Raw genomic sequence first — 27,816 nt, 5'->3', positions numbered from 1 at the left:
ATTTAGGAACAAATCAAGGAAATGTAGCCAGAAAAACCCAGGACCCTGTCACCGTAGCCGAATCAATGAACGCAATGACCAGGGACTGAGGAAAAGAAAAGTGGTTTAATTTTGCCAGCAAAATGAGGCTGTAGTGGGCACATGCCCCAAAATCCACAGTCCTCCTGAGGCATTAGGAGTTGAGGCTTTTAAAGGAAAGTCTGTGGGAAATAATATATCCTTGGTGACTGATTATTTGTTGGAGGAGGGATCCCAGTCTTCTGGCGCCAAGCCGGCTGTCATCTCTATCTACAGCGGGAGATCTAGGGCTCCATCAACCAATCTTCTCTCATCACCAGAAATTTGGCCTTGGGGTGTGGACGGCAACTATTGCCAATTAACCATTACAGTTTACAAGGTTTTAGGTGGGGTAGGGGAGCTGCGGCTTTGCAGTTCGGCGTCCTCCCATCAGCCTGCGTTTAGCTGAGTTAGGGGAGCTGCAGGTGTCCTCTGTTTGTCTGTCCCTGTGATGAATGGTGGATTCGGCGCCAGGAAGCGGGAGTTGGGGAGCTTCAGCTTCTTGATAATTTTGAGATCTCAGTCTCCCTGTAACAAACCACAAGAACTGGTAATTAGTCAGAGTTTCAGTTTGTAGACACCTGGGCTTTCAACAATTTATTACCTCCATTTGTCTTGTGGAATTCAGGAACACAAAGGGTAAAACAACCCATATCTACATGTGAATATAACTTAGAGAAGCAGAGAAGGGGGAATGAGTGTTTTTTGATTTAACCCCATATATGGTGGGTTCAATGCTGGGGAACAGATATCAGGGCCGGCATCAGAAATAGATGTGAGGAATGTGGGATTGCCTAGCTGATGGTGCTTGAGGGATTCCTCATGGGAGTCTTGGCATAGAAAAGTTTAAAGAGTAAAGCATCATTGGTCAGATCAAAAGTGTGGGGTGAACATAATTCTGAAGGAATAATGATGGAGATATAAGAACAAGAAGCCACTTGAATTGCGTTGGAAGGTATTAGACACATCAAAGAGCTGGGAAAAAAACCTTGTTTAATGTAAGTTCTTTCTAAACTCTAAGGCAAAAAGTAATAACAATTTACATGGTAATTATAAGCCACAAAACAACAATTCACAAGACAAGTAAAGAACTAAAGTAGAAACCAGAGTAAGAAAAATAGAGGTTAAAGGAGAGATGGAGAGAGATGGTTGGGGTCAGAAAACAGACTATCCTTGAAGTCTCCCTCAGACTCTGCTCCTTCTTAGTGCTCAGTAAACACTTTGAGCCCATGAGCCTGGGGAGGGGCAAAGTGAGAGGTGGTTGGGAGGGGAGACAATGCAAGGATACCCTTGTGGAGGCACTAACATTGAAAATCAGTGACATTTTGCCAAGGTGTTTACCATAATATATTAAGGATTATTCTGGAAAGTTAAGGATTTTTCTGGAATGTACATTTTCATTTTATGGAAACTCCAACTGGCTTGGAGAACGATTTAGACATTTCAGCTTTAGAAATAAACAGAGGGGTTGGCTCGGTGGCACAGCAGTTAATTGCGCACACTCTGCTGTGGTAGCCCCGGGTTCACAGGTTCAAATCCCAGGCGCGCACCAATGCACCGCTTGTCAAGCCATGGTGTGGCGGAATCCCATATACAGTAGAAGAAGATAGGCACAGATGTTAGCCCAGGGCCAATATTGCTCAGCAAAAAGAGGATTGGCATCAGAAGTTAGCTCAAGGCTGACCTTCCTCCCCCCCCCAAAAAAAAGGAAAGAAAGAAATAATGAGAATCTTTTCTGTCAGTTTTAAGAATGAAAACCAGTTAGCATCTGGAAAACAGTTGCAATTTGACATGAGAATGTGAAGAAAGAATTAGATGTCACACGTTGTTTTTGCTTTTCTCTGGGGCAGTAGGGCTTGCAGGGGGAATGAAGTTCCATCTTTGCTCTATTGAGTTTGAGAAGGTGTAAAATTCATTTGTGCTGGGCAACACTGTTGACCTGTGGAGAAAGACAAATGGATCAAGCAGCTGATCTAAAGGAATAACTGAGCTCATAAAAGTTCTTAGCTTATAAAGGGTGCTTCTTCTTTATTGAACTTTACTGGACATCCATTGACCTATATGTGCAAGATATTTGTGGTAGGTATTGAAGAAAATACAAAGAATTATAAGATTCCAAGCTCCTCCACATACATGAAACTGTTTGCAAGATGTAATTAGGTTCTGCCAAGGTATTTAGTGTATGTTGTATTACAGAACCTAAAAAAATTGGGAATGTTATTGAGAAAATGTAATTAAGGACAGCTCCTTAGGAGAGGGAGACTAGATCAAGTCCTCAAATGGATCACTTTTGGGCAGGTGGAGGGAAGAAAGAATGAGGATTTCAAATGGAAGAAGAGAGGAAAGGTACAGACGTAGAAAGGAACATGACATTTGGGGATATGGGTGGGGAGGCCATGACAGGCACAGTCTTCCTGTGACTGAGAGGCAGCTCAGTTTCCTCCTCCAGGAGCCCAGCACTGCTTCCCACCTCCTGGCCTCCTCCACCTGCAGACCCCCCGCCTGAGCCAAGGCCTATTTATCTGGATCGCTGCCCAGTCTCCCAACAGGACCCTTTACTTCCAGTCTCAATTTCTTCTAATCTTTCCTCCACAATACCTCCAGAGTTACCTTCTAGAATCTAAATTTGCTTAAATCTGATATCTGCTTAGACTGCTACAATGACTGCTCAGAGCATCTGAGAGAACATTCAGACTCCTGAGCTGGACACGCAGGCTTTGCCTTGCTGTCCTCATCTTTAGCCTCATCACCCACTGTTTCCTACATGTTGGCTTTTTTCCAGCCTTAGAAATACCCCCATACTCTGAAATCCTTAGCATCCTTTATATCTGTCTTTTTTATGTGTGTCTTCTGTCTTCCTACCCTCTTTTTTGATCAACTTAATTCCTATTTCTCAATCTAAACTCATGTCAAATGTTCCTTCCTCTTGGACACTTTTCCTGAGAGGTCTCCATTTAGAGACCCCTTTTGATGTCACCACTCGGGGACCTTGTACTTATCTACTTTTTCTTAACTGTTGTTTTTTTCATGTCTCATTGACAGTGAGCTCCTTAAAGCTGAGACTATCCTTCTTCTTCATAAATAAATGGCAAGCAATAGGATATATTGGAGCATATGAGGAAGCCACTTGGTGTAAAACTAATTAGGCTTGACCTTGTTTTTTTTTTCCCCCCAAAAGGGGCCTGTAGCCTCTGTTCATCCATTGTATATCAGCTTTAAGCAATTAACATGTCCCAAAGACAAAAACAATGACCTTAAGATATAAATGCAACTTCTCCCACATTGGCATTTCCTTAAGGATAAGCATTTCTCCCTAGGCTAGGATTTGATTGCTGTGCTCATCCTGTGACCACCCAACTCGAGACAACAGCCACACCCATGGAGACAGCAGACCTGATACCTACTGTGTCCATCAATCAACGTGCTGAAAGGTCAATGTCACGGCTATTATAAAAGGAACATTGCAATCACATGTGAAACATGCTCTTTGATGGTATATAACCACTCTGTACACCCCACTTCTTTGGAGTACTCCATTTCTTAGTGAAAGGACTCTCCCGGGCTATATGGCCCTCAAATGTTGGCTCATCATAAACTCACCCCAATTTTGATTTATAGATTGGTCATGGATTATTTGTGTCAACATTCTATTTGTCCCTCCAGTATCTAAACACAGTACCTGACACCTTTGGGGCACTCAGAAAATGTTTGATGAGTGAATATGTATGTGAGAGACCACACTGACTGGAGAAGAGGCTTTTCGGGGCATGCTAGAAAATTCGCTCACATTCCTACCACAGTGATTGAGGCTGTGTGCTTTGGACCAGTTTGTCTGGGCACCAATCCCAGTTATTCCACTTTTAACTGGGGAAACTGTGCAAAGTATTTACTCTCTGAGATTTAGTTTTCTCATCTATAAAATGAGGCTACTGAGAATTCCTGTCTCATAGGGTTTCAGTGAGACTTAAATGCATAAACTTATGTAAAGTGCTTAGAAGAGCTCCTGGCACATAGTAGGCACTAAAATGTTAGCTGTTATGTTATCATTATTGCTCTTATATCTGAGCAATACTCTGGTTTTGAAAAGATGCTTTCATAATATAGTTGATCCTCATTATTTGTGGATTCTGTGTTTGCACACTTGCCCACTAGCTAAAATGTACTGACAGCCTCCAAATAAACACTCACAGGGCTTTCATGTCCATTTGCAGATATGCACAAAGTGGTGAAAAACTTGAGTCACTCGACATGCACGTTCCCAGCTGAGGGTGAACAAGGTGACGCTCTGCCCTCTTGTTTCAGCCCATACTGTAAACAAGTGTCCTTCTTGCAGTCTATTTAGTGCCTCATTTCTCATCTTTTTGTGCCCTGTGTTGGTGACTTTGCTGTTCAATATGTCCCCCATGTGTAGTGCTGCAATGCTGCCTGGTGTTCCTCAGGGCAAGAGATTGTGACATGCCTTTACAGAGAAAGTATGTGTGTTCGACAAGCTTCTTTCAGACATGAGGTACAGTGCTGTTGGTGTGAGTTCAATGTTAATATATCAACAATATATTTTAAATAAGGTGACTTTAAAGAGAAACACACAGAGAATAAGGCTATGTATTGATCAGTTGAAGAAAATGTAACTAAGGCTTGCAGCAACCTAACCCTGCATTTCTCGTAGGAGCAGTGGGTCATATTCACTGACTCAGTGTTCACAGTGAATTTATAGAATATCACACTGTGCATAACAAGCATCATTGTGCATATCTTATGTAATCCTCACATACTCCTTTATAGTAGGCAGGGTAGGGAATAGGTTGTCCACATTCTACAGGCTATTCCAGATCTTATGAGCCAAGTAGAGAATTTAAAATGTCTTGTGCTCAGCATAAGAGCCATGAGATTTTGAGCAAGGAAGATCTATGATGAACTGATCTTTAAGGAAGAATTACCTAGCAAGAGAATGTAGTATCAAGAGGAAGAGGGAGAACTGAGCCAGAAAGGAAGACCAGCTGTTAAACTCTCCAAGTATTGCCAATGCTAGATGAGGAGATTCGGAGGTAAGGTGCTGATGTGATAAAAGAAAAGTAGCAGACAAATGATGAAATAATGGATTTGGTAACCATACATAGGGTGTAAGTTAGGCTGTGGTTCTCAAAGTGGGGTCCCTGGACCAGCAGCATCAGCATCACCTGGGAACCGGGTAGAAATGCAAATTCTCAGGTGCTGCTGCACACCTGCTGAACTGGAAACTCTGGGGTGGGGCCTGGCAATCTGGGTTTCAACAAGGCCTCCAGGTGCTTCTGCTGCCCATCAAGTTTAAGAGCCAATGAATTAGAAAAATGATCCAAACACGTCACCATGCCCAGGTAAGCGACAAGGCAGAGAGGTGGTATTTGTTTGGAAGATGCGATGCATTTTAAACTTTAAGAAAAAGTAGTTCAGCGTCTGTTTCATCATAAGGATTCCAGCATTTAAGATCTTTTAGCTCTCTGCATTTAAGATCTTTTTTCCACAATATGTTCTCCTTTAGAGAGCCCCTGGTAAGTTATTTACCATTTACCACATGTTCTGAGAATCCTTTCTTTCTTGAAATACCCTTTCAGAACGTGAAAATGTACTTTATTTTTGTACACAATCTCCTCTATTTAAAATTCGGATTTCTCTTCTTATAGGATCATGTACGGCACATGCAGCCTTACTGTAAATTTGGAATGTCATTGGTTTGTTCCAAAACCTTAGAATGTTTTAGAATTTAGAACAAGATGAAGAGAGAATTTATATGTTTCTCTGTAGGACTCATATTTTTCAGATGTCTAGAGGTATCCCAACTTGCCAGTAATGTGGCCTTAGATTTAGCAGAACTTGAAAATCCTAATATAGTAGGAAGTGAATTACTTCTTTTTTTTTTAAAGATTTTATTTATTTATTTTTTCCCCTCAAAGCCCCAGTAGATATTTGTATGCCATAGCTGCACATCCTTCTAGTTGCTGTATGTGGGACGCCGCCTCAGCATGGCCGGAGAAGCGGTGCGTCAGTGTGCGCCCGGGATCCGAACCCCGGCCACCAGCAGCAGAGCGCGTGCACTTAACTGCTAAGCCACGGGGCGGGCCCAAAAGTGAATTACTTGTCTAGTATTAACATTTACAAAATAAATGATCACAATGTTAACTTACCAATAAGCACTTTCCATACTCCAGTCTCTGAAAGTATCTTGCTTACATAATAAACATGATAAAGTTTCAAAGATGAGCCAAATAACTTTTCAGCAAAAGCTTGACTTGAGTCTATCTTGGCTTCCTTTTTGACAGTTTTAGCCTTAATGTTACAGTATTGTTTTCTTTTTCTAGGAATCAGATAACCTTGTATTTCGTGAATATTTTAATTTTTAATGGCCACTTGTATTTTGTGATACGCACGTGTTTAAACAATCTATAAGAACCCACCATTACCACCCATATATAAGATTATACAGGAATGGAAGAATTTTGGCTGACACTGTATATAATTGTTCAGCCAAGGCAGTTGGCAGACTCTACCACTTACAATGATTTAGGGGTTTGAAGCAGTATTTTTAAATACAAATAATCTCAAAATTGGTAATATATAAAATATAATACTGTGTTAACTAACCAAAAGAGTTAAATTTGTTACCTTTCCTCCATTTATAAGGATTCACCCATTATATAGATTCTGTACAAAATTGCAAAGATCACTTTTTTTCTTTTCAAAGTTTATTTATTTTAATTTTTGATAGTGAGAAGCTTAGTGTTGGGTAAACTGCTGCACAATTACTGGAAATGCTGAGAGTCTTTTTGAAAAGTGTAAAAGTCTAAAGACAATGAAAAGTACATTTCTCCAATGTCAAGTCCTTTGAGCCTCTGTCTAGTAGTACACTGAAGAGATGGAAGATTAAGTACCAGCACAGGACACAAGAGAACAGGCTCCCAACTTGAGTCCTTCCCACTGACCACAGAGTGCCTGGCAGACAGTTGGAGATTAAATCTGGGCTTTGTCTATGGGTGGGCCCTGAGAGGAGGATTTTGCTTAAATGACCAGAGAATAGACAACATTTTTTCTTGATAATAAGTAATACTTACCATATAAATTTCTTTATAAATCTCTGAATAAAATAAAAAAATATAACCCGTACAGAAATCAACTCTTACTGACAAGCCCCACAGCCTTCTCTAGAAAGCTCAACAGAAAATGTCACAGCTGACTGTGAATTGGTCTTCTCTGAAAGCCAGCCAGCCCTTCACTGATAGCTTTGGATGAGGAAGGCCAGATACAATTCTTTGAAGATGTTTAGCTGAATTCAGAACCAAAAATCCTACCTCCAGTTGGCTCCTCTGTGAGAATGGATGGCCGGCCTTATTTCACAGGCTGGGCAGATGAGGTTTCAGATGAGCTTAAATGCTCTGTTCCCCAGGGATGGAAAAGCTGGATTGTGACATTGATTCAGAGCTGACATTTTGCAGATAAAGATAGGGTCATAGAGGGAAACAAAGATTTCAGCAAATTGGTTTTTTGTTCTCTACAGTGGGAGTAATTTAACAAGCAGATAGTCTCTCACTCCAACTTCTCTTCCCTCTTCTCGATCTGTAATATCGCTGTAAAAATTCTCTCTATAAAAATTTCAGTTTTTTTTCTTTGCAGTCTGTTTATTATCATCTTTACGAATTCTTTGACTTCACCACCTTCTTGGCACCACAACGCTAGCCATTGAGATATTAGTATAGATTCGGTTTTGCAATTTCATCCTCTTATCTCTATTTCCTCTGCCATTTCTTGGCTTTAGTTCTTATTGTATTTTATGCTTGAAAACATTTGAAGCTTACAAAGTATATCAGTTCCTTATTTTCTCAACTTTTTATTATCTAAGTGCCCTCAACTATCACTTTTTTAAAAAAAGAAGTGAAATACATAACAGAACAATACACTGTAATAAACTGACCACTTGTAAAATTAAGTTCAACCTGAAATCCCTCCCCACTTAACAGAGACCATCTTTTATAATTCACCATGCTTTAGTTTGGGCAGGGTCAGTTTATCAATGATTTTTGGATGTTTTAAACCACATGAGAGAAATACAGTGTAAGGTAAAATTGTTAATCTTGCAGAAGTTGTAGAATTTCCTGATAGTTAGGGAAATCAATGGCGGAGAACCTGAATCATAGGAAAAGTAGTTAATTAATTAGCACCTGACAGAGTTTGTTAATTTGGTAAGGATGATGATAAGACATATATGTTGAAAAGATAACTTTGCATATCAGAGTATTGTGAGAGGCTACTGGGAAAATTCGTAATGTTCTCAAATACTACAAAAAATGACCATTTTTTGATAAAAGATGTCATACATGATGGTATCATATACTTCTGTCAGAAAATTTGTAATGAAGAAAATGAACACTTGAGTCATTTTAATTCTAACAATTTTTTCATGCCTATTATTAGGTTAAAAAATTTTAAGTAGTAAAGTGGTAAGTAACGTATTTGCTTAATTTTTAATTTGTTTTAGGAAAACAACTTTTTCACATTTTTAAAAAATATTTATTTGTATTTATTTTATGCTGAATTTATTCCTGGGCACAAAGCCTTTTTTTTTAATTAAATAACACCAATTCTTTTCAAACTCTTTCAAAAAGTTGAAGAGGAGAGACTATTTCTAAAGTCCTCCTGTGGGGTTAGCACTATGCTGATATCAGAGCCAAAGACACTAAGAGAAAATAAAATGACAGGTGTTTGAAACTACAGAAATAGAAAACTATAATAGAATACAATAGAAAAGAAAAGTACGATTTCTATTGTAGAAAAGTACAATATCTTTGATGAATATTGATACAAAAATCCTCAATAAAATAGTAACAAACCAAATTCAGCAGCATATTAAAAGGATTATACATCATTTTTAGGTGGGATTTATTCCTGGAATGCAAGGATGTTTCAATATATGAAAATAAATCAATGTAATAAACTACATTAACAAAATGAAGGAAAAAATAAAAAGATCATCTTAATGGACGCAGAAAAAGCATTTGACAAAACTGAACATGCTTTCATGTTAAAAACCCTCAGATATAAGGAAGCTACTTCAACATAATAAAAGCCAGATATAGAAATTCACACAGAACACCATATTCATGGGTGAAAGACTGAAAACTTTTCCTCGAAGATCAGGAACACGGCAAGAAGGCCCACATTCACCACTTCTATTCAACATGGTATTAGAAGTTCTAGACAAGGCAATTAGGCAAGAAAAAGAAAGAAATAGCAACCAAATTGGAAAGGAAGAAGTAATATTATATTTGTTTACAAATATTATCTTATATGTTGAAACCCCTAAAAATTCCAGAAAAAAATTTTTAGAACTAATAAATTCTGCAGAGTAGTGGGACACAAAATCAACATGCAAAAATTAGTTGTTCTTCTATACATTAATAATAAGTAATCTGAAAAAGAAATCTACAAACATTACATTTTTATTTACAATATCATCAAAAAGAGTAAAATACTTAAGAGTCAACTTATTCAAAGAAGTAAAAGTTCCAATGATGTTTTTTGCAAAAATATAAAAATATGTCCTAAAATGCATATGGACCCTCAAGGGACCCTGAATAGCCAAAACAATCTAGAAGAAGAAGAACAAAGTTAGAGAACTCATACTTCCTGATTTCAAAACTTACTACAAAGTAATCAAAACAGTGTGGTACTGGCATAAATACACACAATATACTAATGAAATAGTATAGAGAGCCCAGAAATAAACCTTTGCTTATACAGTCAAATGATTTTTGACAAGGGTGCAAAGACCATTCATTGGAGAAAGGATAAGTTTTTCAACAAATGGTGCTGGGAAAACTGGATACCCACATGCAAAAGAATGAGGTTGGATGCTTACCTTACACCATATACAAAAATTAAGTCAAAATAGATCAAAGATGTAAATGTTAGAGTTGAAGCTATAAAATCCTTAGAAGAAAACACAGGGTAAAAGCTGTGTGTCATTGAGTCCAAATGCCATTGCCAACAATGATTTCTTTAATATGACACCAAAGACATAAGCAACAAAAAAATAACAAATTGGACTTCATCAAAATGCAAAAGTTTTCTGTATCACAAGATACTATCAACAGAGTAAAAAGGCCACCCACAGAATGGTTGAGAATATTTGCAAATCACATATCTGATAAAGGATTAATATCTAGAATATACAAAGAACTCTCACAACTCAACAATTAAAAAAAAAACCAATTTAAACATGCACTAAGGACTTGAATAGACATTTCTCCAAACAAGATAAAAAATGGCCAGTACACACATGAAAAGATGCTCAACATCACTAAGTGTCAGGAAAATGCAAAATAAAACCACAATGAGATACATCTTCATACCCATTAGGATAGTTACTATCACAAAATCAGAAAATAACATGTTGGCAAGAATGTTGAGAAATTGGAACCCTTGTGCTCTGATGGTGAGAATATAAAACTGTGGAAAACAGTATGGTAGTTCCTTCAAAAATTAAAAATAGAATTACCATATCATCTAGCAATTCCACTTATGGGTTCTGAAATAATAGAAAATATATTTATTGGTCTCTGTCTCTAGTTCCTGGCACAGAGCTCCTAAAACCCTTGTAATTTCCTAAATGATAAGAACACTAGGAGCATCTCTTGTTCTAATATTTGTCTTTGACTCCATCCCTGACACAGAGCTCCTAAAACCCTTGTAATTTCCTAAGTGATAAGAACACTAGGAGAATCTTTTGTTCTATTGAGGTAACTCTGGGTGGGCTTCTGGATGGCTCCTGGATGGGGGCTGGTCACCAGACAGACCAAGCCCTGATTAGAAGCTTGGAATATTTAGCCCTACTCCTTATCCTCCAGACAAGGGAGAGGGGCTGGAAACTGAGTTAATAATTGATCATGCCTACATGAGGGAGCCTCAGTAAAAATCCCAATAGAAGGAGGTTCAGAGAGCTTCCAGGTTGCCAATGACAAGGAGTGACTGGAGAGTGGTGCACCTGGAGATGGCATAAAAGCTCTGTGCCCTTTCTCACATACCTTTCCCTATGCGCCACTTCCATCAGCCTGTTCTTGAGTTATATCCTTGTATAATAAACTGGTGATCTAGTAAATGTTTCTCTGAGTTTTGTGAGCCACTCTAGCAAATTAATCAAACCCAAGGAGGAGGTTGTGGGAACCTCTGGTTTACAGCCAGTCAGTCAGAAGTACAGGAAACAGCCTGGACTTCTAACTAGCATATGAAGTTGAAGTGAGGTTGGGTGGGTGTGCAGTCTTATAGGACTGAGCCCTCAACCTGTGGAATCGGATGTATCTCTGTGTTGACAGCATCAAATTGAGTTGAATTATCTGACGACCAGCTGACATTCCAAGAATTGCTTGTTGGAGGTCTGGGGAACCCTCCCATATGGGAGAAAATGAATCTCAGAACACCATTTATGGGTATACACCCAAAAGAACTGAATGCAGAGGTAAAAAGACATATACATACACCCCTGTCATTAACAGTGTTATTCAAAATAGCCAGAAGCTGGAAGCAAGCCAAGTGTCCATCAACGGATGAATTGACAAAAAAAAAAATGTGCTGGATACACACAGTGGAATACCATTCACCCTTAAAAAGGAAGGAATTCTGACACATGCTATGGCATGGATGAACCTTAAAGACTTTATGCTAAGTGAAATAAAGCCAGCCACAAAAGTAAAATAGTGTATGATTCTACTCATATAAGGTACTTAGAGTAGTCAAATTCATAGGAATAGAAAGGAGAATGGTGGTTCCCAGGGGCAAGAGGGAGAGACAACAGGGAGTTGTTGCTTAATGTGCACAGAGTTTCACTGCAAGGTAAAAATAGTTCTGTGGATGGTTGGAGGTTATAGCTACACAATAATGTGAATGTACTGAATGTCACTGAACTGTACACTTAAAAATGGTTAAAATGGTCAATTTTATGTTATGCATATTTTATGACCATTTAAAAAAATTAATTATTTCCAACAAATAAACAAACACTAGCTACATGCAATAGCATGGATAACTATCACAATCATAATGCAGCATAAAAGAAATTATATTCAAAAGGCAATATATTTTATAATTCAATTTATATAAAATCCAAAAAAGACGAGGTCTGGCTTCCAGTAATGGTGGAGTAGCTTGTTGAACTAACACTCTCACAGATAACAATGATAAAAATCTGCATAAAATATTATATATATTTATAGAGAATCATTTATCCATATGTAATACACATATAATAAATGTGTATGTGTGTGTATGTATAAACCTCTTCCAAAGCAAGCAGAACTGAGACAGAGTCTTCCCTTAAGTGATGGGAATTGCACCAGGAGATATTTGCAAGCTTGAGTCTTTTGCCTCAAAGCATTCCAAAATCTGTACACGGCCCAGACAGGGGAAAAACTACAGTCTTACTTGTAATGCTACAGGATATATTTTGGGGCTGGCAGAGTAGCTGGAAAGTTAGGGGAGAAATTCTGGAAGGGAGGGACACACAAAGAGGAAAATCTCAAAATATGTATGAATGTCTCCCCCCCACACACACCAAATTGGCAGATCTTTGAACAGCACACATGCAGGGTAGGCCCCAGAGGGCCTTGTGTAAACAACAGTTGGAAGATGAAAGAACTGAATGAGGATTTCAGCTATGCTCACTGTAAAGGAGACAGGATTGGAGTTTCAGTCCAGCCAAGTTAACTCTCTGCTAGAAAAACAACAACACTCTTCAAAGGAATACAATAGAATCCAGAGTCTCTATAACTATCATTCATGGTTTCCAGTACACAATTTTGAAAAATCATGAGATTTGAAGAAATAGGAAAATGTAATCCATATATGAGCAAAAGCAGGCAGTAGAAGCTATCCTCAAGGTGTTGCAATTAGCAAACAAGGATAAGAAAGTAGCTATTATAAAGATGATCATGGTGGTAAAGAAAAATATTCTCATAATGAATGAACAGATGTTGAAACTCAGCAGAGAAATGGAAATTACAAAAAAGAACCAAATAAGAAGATGAAATAAAAAAATACTTTTGAGTTTACTGGTAGATGAGAAACAGTAGAAGAAACATGAAGATAGAGCAATAGAAATTATCTAGCCTGAAGAAAAGAATGTAAAAATTTTGAAGAAAAATGAAGAGAGCCTTACAACCTGTGAGATGATTGAGTCTCCAGCAGAGGGGAGAGACAGAAAAATTAAATGAGGCAGAAAGGCAAATCAATAAGTAATAGCATAACTTTCAAAATTTGGTGGAAAATCTAAAATTTTAGATCCAAGAAAGTCAGGAAACCCACAAAATAAAACACAAATTAAAACCATACCTAGGCACGTGATAGTCAAGCTGCTAAAATCCAAAGATAAAGGAAAATCTTGAAAGCAGTCAAGGAACTACATATATACATGGGAAGACATTACATACAGGGAGAAATAATGTGAATGATGGATGATACATTATCAAAAACAAAAGAGACAAATCAATAACAAAATGACATTCTTCAAGTGCAAAATGAAAACCCAAAAGTCAACACAGGAACCACTCAGGATTCTATATTTAGCAGAACTCACTTTCATAAAGGAAGCAGAAGCCACAATAAGAGACCGCACACCTATTAGATAGCTAAAATAAAAAATAAAATTGCAAATACCAAGTGCTGGTGTGGACTAGGAGCAACTAGAACTAGGAATGCAACATGATAGTTGCATTTGGAAAACAGTTTAGCAGGTTCTTATAAAGTTAAACATACATTTATTATATAACTCAGATATCCCCCTCCTAGGTATTTACTGAAACAAATTAAAAACTAAAGTTTAAACAAAAACCTTTGTGTGAATCTTTATAGCCATTTTATTCATAATTGCCAAAAGCTGGAAATAAACTAAGTGTCCTTCATCAGGTGAGTCGAGAAAGAAGCTGTGGTGCATCGATACATTAGAATAGTACTTGGCAATAAAAAGGATAAACTCTTGATTCACCCAACAACATGGATGAATCTTGGAGGCATTTCTCTAAGTCTAGGCAGTGATATGTTAAAGATGCATATTGTAATCTGGACCAACCACTAAAAAATGCAAAGGTGTGTCACTTAAATGCTAATAAAGGAATTAAGAAGCAAAAAAAAAAGGGTTTGTACAAGAATGTTCACAGGAGATGACATGCAAGACGAGCACACTGCGGGGCAACCACAGAGCAGAACGCCCTCAGCCATGCCAAGGAGCAAACGCTGACACACACATGTTGGGTGAGTCTCATCAACCTCGTGTTGAGGGAGGCAAGGTGGACAGAAAACAAAACACTTGGGATGATTTCAGCCAAGATGAACCTATGATGAAAAAACCAGAGCAGTGGTTGCCTCGGGGGAAAGAAAAAATTGCCTGGGAAGGAACAGGAAGGAGTTTTCTGGGGGTGATGGAACTATTCTATTCTTAAAGGGGTGAAGGTTATATGGGCATGTTTATTTGCCAAAACTGTACAGTTGAGAGTTGTGTCTTTCAGTGTGCGTACATCTTACACCCCCCACACACAAAGGAATAAAGAATAATAAAGTGAGGTGGGAATGGGATGGAATGTGGATGAAACAAAATTGGCAGACAGTTAGTAGTTGTTGAAGCTGGGTGACGGGCCTACTATGCTATTTTGTTTATTTTGTATATTGTTTAAATTGTTCTGTAATAAAAAACTCGTATAAGAAGACAAACTCGATATACAGTGTTTGCTGGTAAGATATCGCTTACATTTTGGGAGGAAGGAGGGAGAAACGGATTGTCGGCGCCGGAGTGAAGCTGGTGCTAGTTCTTGGTCACACAAGTGTGTTCACTTTGTAATAATTCTTTGAGGTTTACATGGATGATTTCTGCATATATTTCTGTACTCATGTTATACATCAATAAACATTTTAAATCCTTCATATTTGCACAAAGATCCTAACTCAATATCTCAGAATAACAGCAGTGTTTTGTTTTAAAGTGGAACACGTTCACTCATGACATCATCAGATGGATTTTAATACTTCCAAGTATCTATTAATGCCCTCGCCCTTGTGTGGCCCCCTGGGTCTTTCCATTTTTGCCTCAATTTGGCAAGTGGCATGGCTTTGAGTTTTTATGATGGGTATGGGCCCTTCAGGTGGGCGAGGTCCAAGGGAAGGATCTCTGCAGCGACCTTGACCACGGGAACCAGAGGGAGGATCATGTCAACCTGGAGGGATGGAGGGGATGGTAGGACAGGTGGCCTTGTAAAGGCAAATTCCAGAATCCCAGGCACTCATTATTTCCATTTTAGATATAGAATTTACCCTTCAAATACTGGCCAGGATGTTTCCACGAGGGCTGCAAGCATCCTCAGCAATAGCCAGGCTGCTGAGCCCCACCCCTACTTGAGTACTGGCCTCAAGGGATGTAGCCCAACCACACTGCGCATACTCTGGGGGGTGGGCAGGGCATAGAGAGTGGTCATGGTATAGAGAAGAGGCGGAATAGAGAGTGGGGTGGAGAAGCAGAGGGATGGGGACCAGGGGCGGGGGGACAAGGTGGGAGTTGGGGCCCCTAGCTGTGTATGCTGGGAGCTTTTGTCTCTTAAATGCTCCCAGCTGGGAGCTTGCAGGACCGCAGGACTACAAATCCCAGGAGGCTGTGAGCATGGGGCGGTGCCTAACCCTGGGGGGAGGAGCAGGGCTGTGTGCGCTTGGCCGAGGGACACACCGCCCTTGACTCAGGACTTTGGTCCTGCACCCGCTGCACGTGGACTGAATCCCAGAGGGATGCGACGGGACGAGTGGGACCAGGGAGTTAGGAGGATGTGGCGGCTGCATGGGCAGCCAAGGGCCTGCAGCGTGCAACTGGTTTTGTCCAAAATAGAAGTCGGACTCGTGCCTCTTCCACACCGCCTTCCTCCGTTGTTTGATTCCTCCTCCCACCTGCGTGCCTGTGGGTCTTTCCACAGCCCCCTACCAAGTCCAGGGCCAGGTGCTTCTCTAAAATGCTTATGGGAACTGGTTTGACATCCCAGAAACTTTCCACTTTGCCTGCTGCCCTCTGCCTTCTCTAGCCAAAGTGCCATCCTTTCATCAGCTTTTGAGAGAGATTCCCCCTTGTGGCTGGTCTTGCAAGTACAACTTAAGAGCTTTGCTGGGTGGTAACATTGGCTGTTGCTTGCCTTTTTCACAGGTGTGGAAGTTAAGGCATCTGTGAGGTTAATCACTGGTTTCCCCAGGATCCGCGAAGAGCAGAGGAGAACAATCCAATTCCCAGGCAAGTAGGCCATTTTCACCAACGCATTCCAGGGCAGTGGCCTCCAAAGCAGCAACCTTAAGACGAGAATAGCTTAATCATTTTGCCCTTTAGATTGATCACCTAATCTCAGCTCAGGCCTGAGTGGCCAGTCTCTCAGGGACATGAGTGGCGACTCTGATCACTCAGGAAGAGACCAGTCATCCAGCTTTGGGAGAGGGATGTTCAAGGTAGACAGCACTTGGGCAGCATTTGAAACCCGTCAGATTTAACATCTCTGCTTTGGATTCTGGCAAGGTTCCCGCATAAACATGCCTAGGGATAGTCAGAGGTACCATATTCTTTAAAAATTGATTAGAGTTGTGAAAGGAACAGAGCATAAAATATCTTGCTTATTTGCAAAAGATAAAATGAAAGCAAGACCTTCCTGTTAATTTTTTTCTGCTCATTCTCTTAGCTGTACTGTACGTTTGAATGCAGAAACAAAAAACTTGAATTGCCAAATTCTCTTTTCCTGAGATTGGTAAATTAACTTAAATGTCTTATTGAAACCTGTGGAGGAATGGTTAGCAGCTTTCATGATTTATGTCGTCCCTAAAAATCTGGGCGTTGATCTACATGAAAAAAAGTCCCTCTTTATATTACACATCCCAATAGATTACATTTCCGATTCCTGAATGTGGGATATTATCAAAACAACTGAAAAACCTGGTCATGGAAACTGGACCCTGTCACTTTGTCAAGAATTTGCCTCTTTATGAATTAATGACACATGAATTCTTTAACATTTTTGTAAAGAAAGAATGAGAAAGTGTGTAGTGTCTCTGAATGTGGCAAGATAGGGAAGTCTTGTTAGACCACATCCTCGGGTTCTTCTCTCCTGTTCAATAGGCCCAGGTGATAGTCCGTGTAGTCAGGTGCAGCGCCACTCCCCCAGGCCCCAGTGTTCCATCCTACTCTGGCCTGTGCCTTCTTCAGGGGGTTCTGATGACACTGGTCCACAAGTGTTGGAAGGAGACATTGTAACATGAGAATATTCATCATCTTAAAACAAGGATTAATGGAGAGGAAAGTCTCAGGGTGTGTGTGCTCTGATGCACTGCTGTTGGGATATGGCCGCAGTGACAACTGTGCTCCCAGCAGTCCCCACATAGCTGTCTCAGGCGTTTGATCTCCTGGCGCAACCACAGCAGCTGTTGACAGAGCTGGGAACTCATCGTGGTTCAGTGTCTTCCATCAGATTTTGTCGCTCTGACCCTCCTCTGCTTGCCCCATTCCCAAGCCTATCCGCTGTGTTGATTGCTTTGTAGTTGTTTCCTAGGAGCCACTGTGTGTAACTCTGTTTCACAGTGTCTTTAGGGACCCACTCTCACTACACGAGTCACTGTACAACAGCCCCTTATCCTGGTGTAGCCCGTGTTCGTCCTCTCCAGTGGAGCTGTGAAGAACCCTGCTTAGTCGGAGCTCCTCTCATTCTCATGCTGCTGGGGCTGCTTACAAAGCTGGGCATCTCATCTTTGGTCATCAACATTATTCTTTTCATCGATTTTCTGAAGTCAGAGACGACTTTGTTAATAATGTGACACTGATTGTAACAGACACTTTTATGTATCTTCCCCAACAGCTCTGTGAAGTAGGCCTGTGATCCCCATTTTACAGCGGGGGACACTGAGGCTCAGAGAGGTTGAGTAGCTTCCTTCACTTCACACAGTTTCTTGGTACATTTTGAGTCTCCACCTGGACCTCCGCCTCTCAGGTGTGTGCACTTAGCTGGTGTTCCACTTTGTGCCTCTCTGCCAGCCTCTCCAAAGGCACACGCCCCATCCTGAGTCCATTTTCTGCTTGATGGCAGTCACCCTGCACAAACCGGCCCCATGCAGGGAGTGGATTAGTCGGGCATGGTCCTCCAGCTTACCCTGGGGAGGTTCTAGGTTTCTTAGGAGAGCCGGAGCAGTGGAAGATACTGACCATCACTCACCTGGAAGGTTTGTTATGTAGAAATACTCCACTGAATTTTTGCAGGTGTCATGTCTTCTTTGTCTTCATTGTTTCTCTGGGCTTTCTCTTACAGTCCGTGCTGTGCAGAAACATACAGTACAGAGACTGGGGAACATAATGTTGTTGCCCTGCACCAAACGGTCACATTACTCATTTTTCTAATTATGAAAGAGTTACATACTGTAAAAAAAAGTCAAATTACCCAGATCTGTGTAGAGCAAAGTGAAACCTCCCCCATCCATCCCTTTCCCTGCAAACTCACTCCCCTACTCAGAAGGAACTATTGTTAAGAGTTTGCAGCTTATTCTTCTGGACATTTCCTATGAATTTATAAATACACATAAAGTTTTATTAACATAAATGACATAACTACATCATTTTGCAATTTGTTGTTTCCCAAACCATATATCATAGATGTCTCTCCTTCTCAGTGCTCGCCACTCTAACTTAGTTTTTTAGAAGTTTTAGAGGTACTCCAAAGAACAGGAATACCATGATCTGTTTATCTCTTCTTTGATAGAGATGGGATTATGTCCAGTTTCACTATTATACATAATGCTGCAGTAAGATCCTTGTATGGAGTTTATTACACTGCTATTCAACTGCTCAATTTTCCTTGTTTCCTCTTGGTCAGAGACTATGATATATTTTTAACAATTTTATGGGAATTATTATTGTTATTATTATTATTATTTTTTGTGTGTGAGGAAGATCAGCCCTGAGGTAACATCCATGCCAATCCTCCTCTTTTTGCTGAGAAAGACTGGCTCTGAGTTAACATCTGTTGCCAATCCTTCTCCTTTTTTTCCCCCAAAGCCCCAGTAAATAGTTGTACGTCATAGATGCACATCCTTCTAGTTGCTGTATGTGGGATGTGGCCTCAGCATGGCCAGAGAAGCGACGTGTTAGTGCATGCCGGATCTGAACCCGGGCCACCAGTAGCAGAACACTTAACCACTAAGCCACGGAGCCAGCCCTATGGGAATTATTTTATAGGGAATTTAATTTTATCACTGAATAAAGACATTTATGGGGAAACTGGACTTTAAGGTCATCCATCTCAGTATTCTGGAGAAAAATCATGAAACTTAGAAGGTATGAGGCTTGCTCCATCACAATCTAACAAGTCATGTTAACAATTTAAATTTTAATGTTTGAATAGCTACTACTCTCTCTGTTCAGAGGAAGAATGACTTTTTCTTGTCTAGAAAACTTCTGACTCCAGGGGCTCTCAGTTGTACTTCAGAGAGGGTAAGATATTGGTGTTGTATCTGTTTCTCTTCAGCTGTAGGCTGCATCTTCTAAAGATCATAGAATTGAACATGGTCCAATAAATGTATATGATTTGGGTCAAAAATTCAAAGTAATGAACCCAAGATAGGAATCCATAACTTTGGTTCTTAATAAAGAATTTCCTTTGATATCCTCAAGTCTCTGTGATTACTGTGTATACATGAATGAAATATCCCTCTGTCCATTTCTTCAGTTGTTTCCATTGACTTTATGGATTTATCCTCTAATCCAGATTCTAAGTGTGAAAGAACATCTTGGTCCTTCAAAGAAAAGAAGCCATTGAAATTTGATTTTCTTTTAGCTCGCCATCCTACAAGTTTGAGGAATAAATTATCATGTAATGGTACAATGATTCTGAAATCTAATTTTCAATTAGAGGGGTGTAAGGGATGAATGAATGGTGGTTCATCCCCATGGTCAAGGGTATTGTACACGTGGACGTGTAAACAAGATTCAGGAAGTTGCTTCAGCCCTGTGACATCCCTGAGAACCATAGTGCAGGAGGATCTAGGCACACAGCCATCTGCCTCGATCTCCTGGGTTACATGTAGATCCAGGGGTCTTGAGAGTGGTGTCAGAGCAGCTAGCTTTTATCTATTTCTCCCCTTCCTTCTCTCCAGCTTATCTCAAACAGTCCTGACTATCATATTTTAAAGACCAATTATAGTTATTTACATGAGCTGCTTGTTCATTATTGCAGAGTAATAAACAGGCATACCATTAAATATCATTTAATCTACCTAATTAAATTTGTTGTACCTTTTGATTGATTAGAACACTAAAGTTAGTTCAGAGTTTGATATTCACCAAATGTGTTAATCTGCTTACAACTGCCATGTGCCTCATTCCTCTTAGAAGTGTATCTTTGGCCCATCACAAGATTTTAATGAATCAAATCATCATAAATTAAGATAATGTACTGTCTTTTGGATGATCGGGAGGCATATGGGTCCATTTTGGAAATATGCCCATCTGTCTTTGCTCCCCATGGGAAGTTTCTGGTCACTAGGTCTCCAGGTGGCTTGCACAAGCCCTAGGTCTATAAAGCTTGGTGCCTCTCCTTCTAATTGGGGTAGAAATAAAAGAGGTCAGAGAGACTTATTAAAGTTTTGGTTGCATGAAGTCTTCAATGAAGACCATCCATGCATATTGTTCTGGATAGCTCTCTGTTCCTAAGACTACTAGTTACTTTAAGGGCTTGTCTGGAACTGTCAATGGTCTGATATTTTACCTTACCTGCAAACGAATAAGTTAGCTACCATGGTCTTACAGATGCTGGCAAAAGATACGAGACCCATGGGTCAGAGACACAGGACTTAATGACACAGCAATGGCAGTGGCCAGAGTGTCAACATTTGCACTGGTTCACTAAATCCCACTTCCTACAGGATGATACACAGTGGGCCAGGAGACATGCAGAGGGTTGCAAGAACTCAGAGCTTAAGGAACTCAAATCTTCAATAACAGGCAGGAAGTCTGCTGACCTTTGGTCTGGGGAAGGGTGTTATTTTTATTATACTGGGGAGTAAGCAAGCCTGCCTTTTGCTGCAGAGGAGGCCACTATTTCTATCTTCCAAGGTTGTCAGCTCTACACACATTCTTGAAAAGATAACCTGGTTTTACTGGCTTTCAAAGGTAAGCTTGAATGAGACTTCATCATCATTCCGTTCTTCTGTTACCTTTATTGAGATTGTCCAAATATGCTCTTTTCTCTGTAAAGTTCACTAACTTTATTCATACATAAGGGTTGCTTTTGGTTTTATTTATTAAGTTAAAATTTTCTTATTAGAGCAAATGAGGAAACTATTATGGGTTGGATCTGAAGGTATGCTTTTCCAGGAAAAATGTGAAAGAAGATCGGTGGTCACAGAACTTTGCCACAAGGAGTTGATATCAACTTAAATGATTTTAATTTGAATAGTGTTTTGCACAACTTTCTTCCATCTTACTTCATCCTCTCTGCTTCCTGTAACTCTCATATGGGAATGAGGCAGTTTCAGGGATTCACTGAACTCATTTACAATATTAAAATGGTTTTTTCTGTTTTTTTTTTTTATTGAGGTAAAGTTAACATACTACATTAAATTAGTTTCAGCGGTACAACACATTGATTCAGTGTTTGTATAAATGTTGAAATGATCACCACAATAAGTCCAGTTATCATATGTCCCCATACATAGTTACAAATTTTTTTCTCTTGTGATGAGGACATGGCGTACTTCAAGGTGCAGAAGAATCAATGATGATGTCATACTTTTCCATATACAACTTGATGAATTTGGACATAAGTATACACCCTTGAGACTGTCACCACCATCAAGGCCACAAACATATCCATCACCTCCCAAAGTTTTCTCTCACCTCCTTTATTACTATTATTGTGTAGTAAGAACTCTTAGTATCTACACTATTAGCAAATGTGATGTACGCAATACAGTCTCGTTAGCTGTAAGCACTATGCCATATCCTAGATCTCCAGAACTTATTTATCTTGATTACTGAAACTCTGTATCCTTTGATCATCAGCTCCCCATTTCTCCATCCCCTCAACCCCTGGCAACCACCATTCTAACTTCTGCTTGTATAAGTTTGACTATTTAAGATTCCACATATAAATGAGTATTTGCCTTTGTCTGTCTGCCTTATTTCACTTAGCATAACGTCTTCTAGGTCCATCCATGTTGTCAAAAATGGCAGGAACTCCTTCTTTTTTCAAGGTTGACTAATATTCCATTTCTTTATCCATTCATCCATCAGTGACATTTAGGTTACTTCCATATCTTGTCTATCGTGAATTAGCTACAATGAACATTAGAGTGCAGGTATTTCTTTGAGACCCTGAGTTCAATCCTGTGGGCATATACCAGAAGTGGGATTGCTGGATCATATGCTAGTTTTCATTTTTGTTGTAAGCTCCATACTGTTTTCCATAATGGTTGTACTAGTTTACATTCCCACAAGGGTTCCTTTTCTCCACATCCTCACCAACATTTGCCATCTTTAGTTTTTTTGATAATCGCAATCTTAACAGGTGTGAAGTGATAGCTCATTGTGGTTTTGATTTGCATTCCCTGATGATTAGTGATGCTGAACACCTTTTCATACACCTGTTGGCCACTTGTATGTCTTCACTAGGAAAAGTCTACTCTGGTCCTTTGCCCATTTTTTAAATTGATTTATCTTCTTGTTATTGAGCCAACACGAAAAAAGAGAACAAGATTTCCAGGCATTATGGATGCTTCCCAGTTGATGCAGATGGTTTTGTATTTACAGTGGTACGAAAAGATCATGTTTCATGCTTTTTCTTCAGCTTGTTATAAGACCAGCAGTAGCTGCGGCATGGCAGATAATTGGGATCTTCTGGGTTTGGAGGTTTACAACATAAATGAGTGGTAATGAATTTTTTATTATTCCAAGGAAATTATTGAGATCATAGTCCATGGAATCCAGGATTGATAGGTGTAGGAGGAAATTAAGGTGAGGATCGGTGATCTGGCACTACTTCTGATCATGAGGCACAGGTATCTACTGTATGAGTGTTTGAATAAAAATATTAGAGATCAGGAATTTGTGGAGGCTGAATATGTTTTCTGAATTATTTACTTTTGAACATAACCATTTGGATTATGTGAACATCTGGGATATGGGAGTAAGTCGTTAACAGGGGGTGGTTGATAATATCACTATTGATTTAACTTCTATGAACACCAAGTGGTCAATGGATTAAGCAAATGAGTAATCAGAAAACACAGAAATGGTAGGATTTGGGATTTAGTAAAGGACTGGGGACCGACTGTCCTGAGAGGGATGAGGTTGAGAGTGATAAGGACAAGAAAAGAATAGAAACACACTCAAACAAGGAGGGGGTGTTAACAGGATGGGGGAGGAGAAATGATCTGGAGTAGCCTTGAGTTTTGACCTTGAGCTTTCTGTTCTTGATGCAAATCTGCCTGATGACATCCCGGGACAGAGGTCAGATCTATCCCCAGAGGATAGAGGGAGGGTGGAAGTACAAAACAGACAGGATAATTGTCCTAAAAAGGCAGGCTTCCTTTATCATTTGTCTCAATTTCTTGATTTACTTTTGTAGGGTAAGAGGAAAAGAAAGATGATAGCCACGTCTTCACAGAGGAAGCAGCATAACTGTGGGATCCAGTCCAAACCAAAGCCTGGTTTAAACATCTCCATCCGTATGAGGATGTCCAGTCACATATTCAAGAGGCCGGTTCCTAGAATTCCATCCCATCCTGACAATGAAGGGTCTCTGGGAGGACACCTTGGACCAGCCCCACCAGGTTTGCTGGCCTGAGAGACCACAAGGACTCCAGGCCTGCAGCAATGCAGGACAACTGGTAACTCCTTTCAAGCTTGCCAAAGGATTGCAAAACCTTGTACCTAGTCACACAGGTGAATCCCTTCCAGGTGTGCTCGCAGGTGGTCTGCACTCCAGGTCCCATGCCCACTCCTGCCGGTCTTCAGATTTGGCAGGGATGATTCCAGGAGCTGATCTGGGCATTCCACAGCTCCACTGCCAACAATTTCTGGCGACTGAGGAAGGTATCAGGAAGGAGGAAACGGCAGTGAGGAGCACAGGAGAGAGACTGGTGATAGCACTGATGGCGGACAGACTAGCTAGTGAGGCAGAGAAAGTGAGGGGCCAAGAAGGCCGTCTTGACAGCAGATGAAATGAAGCAGGCACCTCAGTGAGGTCTCTTGGCAGCGTCCCTAATGTTTTTGTACTTTGAGCTCTTGAAACTTTGAAATATAACAATACGTTTCTTTTATTAAACTCTGCTGCGTGACAGAAAATATAGACAGCGGTTTCTTTCTGAGGTGAGAGGTTGAGTTGCAGGTGAGGAGAGAAAGATCTTCCTTTTTCATGCTGTTCTCTCATTTTCCTTTACTATGTACTTTATTTATTTGTACTTTCAAGTCAGCAGCGAGTTATCAACGTCACAGGATGATTCAGTTTTTCCCCATACAGTCACAGTAAAACCTACTTAAAGTGGATTATTCTTTTTGTGTAATATTCCAATAGATTCCAAAATATTATTTCCAAAGCACTTCGATGTCTATGTTCTCAAATTAGATATTTACTTCTAGGTCTCCATTTTTGTGTTCCTTCTTGCATGCTACTTCAGAGTTGCATCTAAGGAAATACCAGATTTCCCTCAGTTTTTTAGATCCATATGTGTTGGAAATTTGATTCATGAAGATGGACATGGCAGCTGGGGGATTATGCTATTATCAAGAGACCATTTTTCGGCATCAGTAATCTGACAAGAACTCACTGCTTGTTGAGATTTAATTGACTATTTGAGGAATCAAGCTTTCACTATTGGTACTTCTCTTTCTCTTTGGAGGGGAAGTATTGCCTTCCTAGTCTTTCCATTACCAAACCACTTTCCTGGGTGGCTGTGCCCTGTCAGGAAGGGCCTGGGATGCCGGGAACCAGGATTCATCCTCAGCTTCTGCCTGTCCTGAGAAGGCTTCCCTGGCAGAGTCCAGCCTGTGTGTCTGGGTGACACTTGCAGCCATCAGAAAGGAGGCGATAACTCACAAGTGCCAAGCGATTCATCTGGCTCTTGTCTTACAGGGTGTTTCCAAGGGATGAGGTTCAAAATGCCACTTGGTAACCCCTTGAAAGCTCCTGGTCACGGGGTGGGTTCTCGGTGTGAGGTCAGAGCAGTGTCTATTCACCACCAGATGGGAAGCATTTCAGTATTTTAATTGGTAAGGCTGTGTTCATGCACGACCATGGATCATCTGTTCCGTGGCATTTCCTGCTGGACCACCCCACACCCCTGTCATGCCTCATCTTTCAAAGCTCCAAACAGGGTTCACAACCCATCAGGTGGTTGTAATGTAACCACAGCACAAGACTGGGGAAAAAAACACAACCACCCAAGGGGTGACACACTTTAATGGCTCGGGCCAAATTGCCCCATTTGGACAAGTTGGCAACATCAACACTGAGTATGTAAACTGGAGGACTGTCTAAGACCATGGACCTCAGAATGACACGGCCTCAGATGTCACCTGGACAGCAAGGGACAGTGTGGAGTCACTCACTGGCCAGGATTATGGTCCCTTATCCTGTCAAAGTAGAGCTCACCCGGGATCCATCAGGCCAAGCCAGGGAGGAGGCTGGGGGCCTTCTAGGGAATTTCTGCCCTAAAGGGAATTGCATAAGGAAGGCAGGTGTGCTGGAAATCCTGGTTCACAGAGAGCGGTCGGTCGTGTTTATGGAATGAGGCCCAGTGGTAGACTTAAAGCTGCGTCACAGATCTTTCCCATTGGATACAAAACAGCAGGAAACAGAATTCACAGTCCTGGACATGGACCCCAGCAGGATTCAATTCTAGGTCAGTGGTGAACATGGAGGCACTAGAGGGGTATCAGGAGGGAAAGTCCTGTCTGCCTTTAGTCCATTTGCAAATTACCTTTTCGGGCCTTGTCCTCTCCACATGCATGTTTTGATCTTTTTACATTGTTTTCCCCACTTACAGCTGATGCAATTCCAGAGATTGAACTAGAAAACTACAAGTTCCTAAAATTTGGTCAAAAGAAACCTCAACAGGAGAAGCAGAAAACATTCCTTCTTCCTCCAGAATGTAGAAAGGCACCCCCTGCCTATGGCACGACCTGGTCCTGGGTAGTGCTGTTTTAAAGACATCCACATTTCAGTGGTTGTTGCTTTGCCTGTGAAAGTACCATTAACCTTTATATCCCAGGAGAACGGGCCGGGGACAGTGTCCGCCCCTGGAGGAGCTGAATGATACTGAAATGAACTTGTCCTCCGGAGTTAGGGCGAATTGGGAGTGATGTCACTAGCCAAAAAAGGGGCTGGCCTTTCTCCCTTCTCCAACATACAATAAGTTGATGACTCAGAAGAGTTCTTGATTCAAGGAGAAATATGAGATTCTGTGTCTCACTCACATGCCTACAGAAAGCGACAGAACCACACCACAACTCCCAAGCTGTAAAGGGAACAGGACTTTAATATAATGTTCAAATATGTCATTTATTATTTACAACAAATAACCACTGTTTCTCCCCAATGGGTGAGTAGGTGCTGAGGTAGAGATGTCAGGGAGCTGGGATGGGGTCATCCCTTCTCTCTTGGGCTTCAGGGGACCCCAGGAATCAGCTTACAATGCTCCCCTTCCCATCAAATGGGAGGAGCTGACCCTGTGCATCGCAAGCATCCCAGCTGTGTCCCCGCTGCTGAGGATGGCGCTGTGATCGGCCACTGGTACGGGGTTTGGGGTTGGGGCCTGGGGGCTGAGTAGAAGACTCGGGTTATCTTGCGTGGCCTCCCTCAGAATCATGGCCCCCCACCATGTCCCCACTGCACTGGGTGCTCCAGACCCTGTGCTCAGTGCTGTCAGCCACCAGTACCCCATTCGTCCCTGCCACGTGAGCCATCATTTAGTATCACCTATTTCACAGAGGGGGAAACGGAGTCTCAGGAAGCTGAAGAGAGTCACCCCAGTCACAGGACTGGTCAACAGTGGAACTGGGATCCCAGTGCCAGCTATCCGACTCCCCAAGGCCACGCTTAGCCCAAAGCCTTACTGAACCCCTAGGAGTCAGTCACCCCAGGCCAGACACTCACTCACCCCTGACCTTGATGATGGCCGGTTCTTCTTGGCCTTGCGTACTCTGCAGGCCAAGTAGGTCTAGCGCTCTGGCTCGCAGGACAAGCTGTAGCTACAGGACAGAGAGACACTTGTGAGCCTACCAGGAACCACACCTCAGGGGTCCCCCCACTGCCTGCCCAGCAGCTGGAGTCTGGGTGTCCCAGAGATCACCATGTAATAAGGCCGGGGGATGAGTGGGGCACCATGGAGACAGGCGCTCTGGGCTGGCCAACAGGGAGAGTCCACCCCTGCCTTCACCCAACTCCTGCCCGGCCTCACCTCTCATTCTCTTTGAGCAACTCCATGTCCTGGAACGAGGCCCCAAATCGCTCCCTCGGGCTCTAGGTTGTAATTCTTTGCAGCCTCCTGGAGCAGCAGGATCTCCCTCATGACTCGGTATTCCTGGGACCAGAGGGAAGGAGAGGATGCAGACAGGGCCTGGGTGGGGGATGCTGCAGTGGTCTTGTTGGAGGGGAGGAGTGGGGCAGGGGACCAGTCCTGGAAACCATCCTTCACTCCAGTTCCATCCAGGATCTACCAGTTCTCAGAATGGAATAATCAGCCCCTCCT

At 41.3% G+C, this 27,816-nt stretch overlaps 1 long non-coding RNA gene across 1 annotated transcript; it reads right to left on the bottom strand.

Moving 5' to 3' along the window:
* Positions 1–27,718, bottom strand: LOC131420610 (uncharacterized). The gene is made up of 3 exons (XR_009223592.1): positions 27,526–27,718; positions 27,226–27,316; positions 1–585 (listed from the first exon to the last, which is right to left on the bottom strand). It is a non-coding gene; the product is annotated as an uncharacterized LOC131420610 (long non-coding RNA).
* Between the last annotated feature and the right edge of the window lie 98 nt (positions 27,719–27,816).

The sequence above is a fragment of the Diceros bicornis genome, chromosome 23 (genome assembly GCF_020826845.1).
Source record: "Diceros bicornis minor isolate mBicDic1 chromosome 23, mDicBic1.mat.cur, whole genome shotgun sequence".
In the NCBI taxonomy this organism is placed as follows: Eukaryota; Metazoa; Chordata; class Mammalia; order Perissodactyla; family Rhinocerotidae; genus Diceros; species Diceros bicornis.
This window is presented reverse-complemented; position numbering and strand designations above follow the sequence as displayed.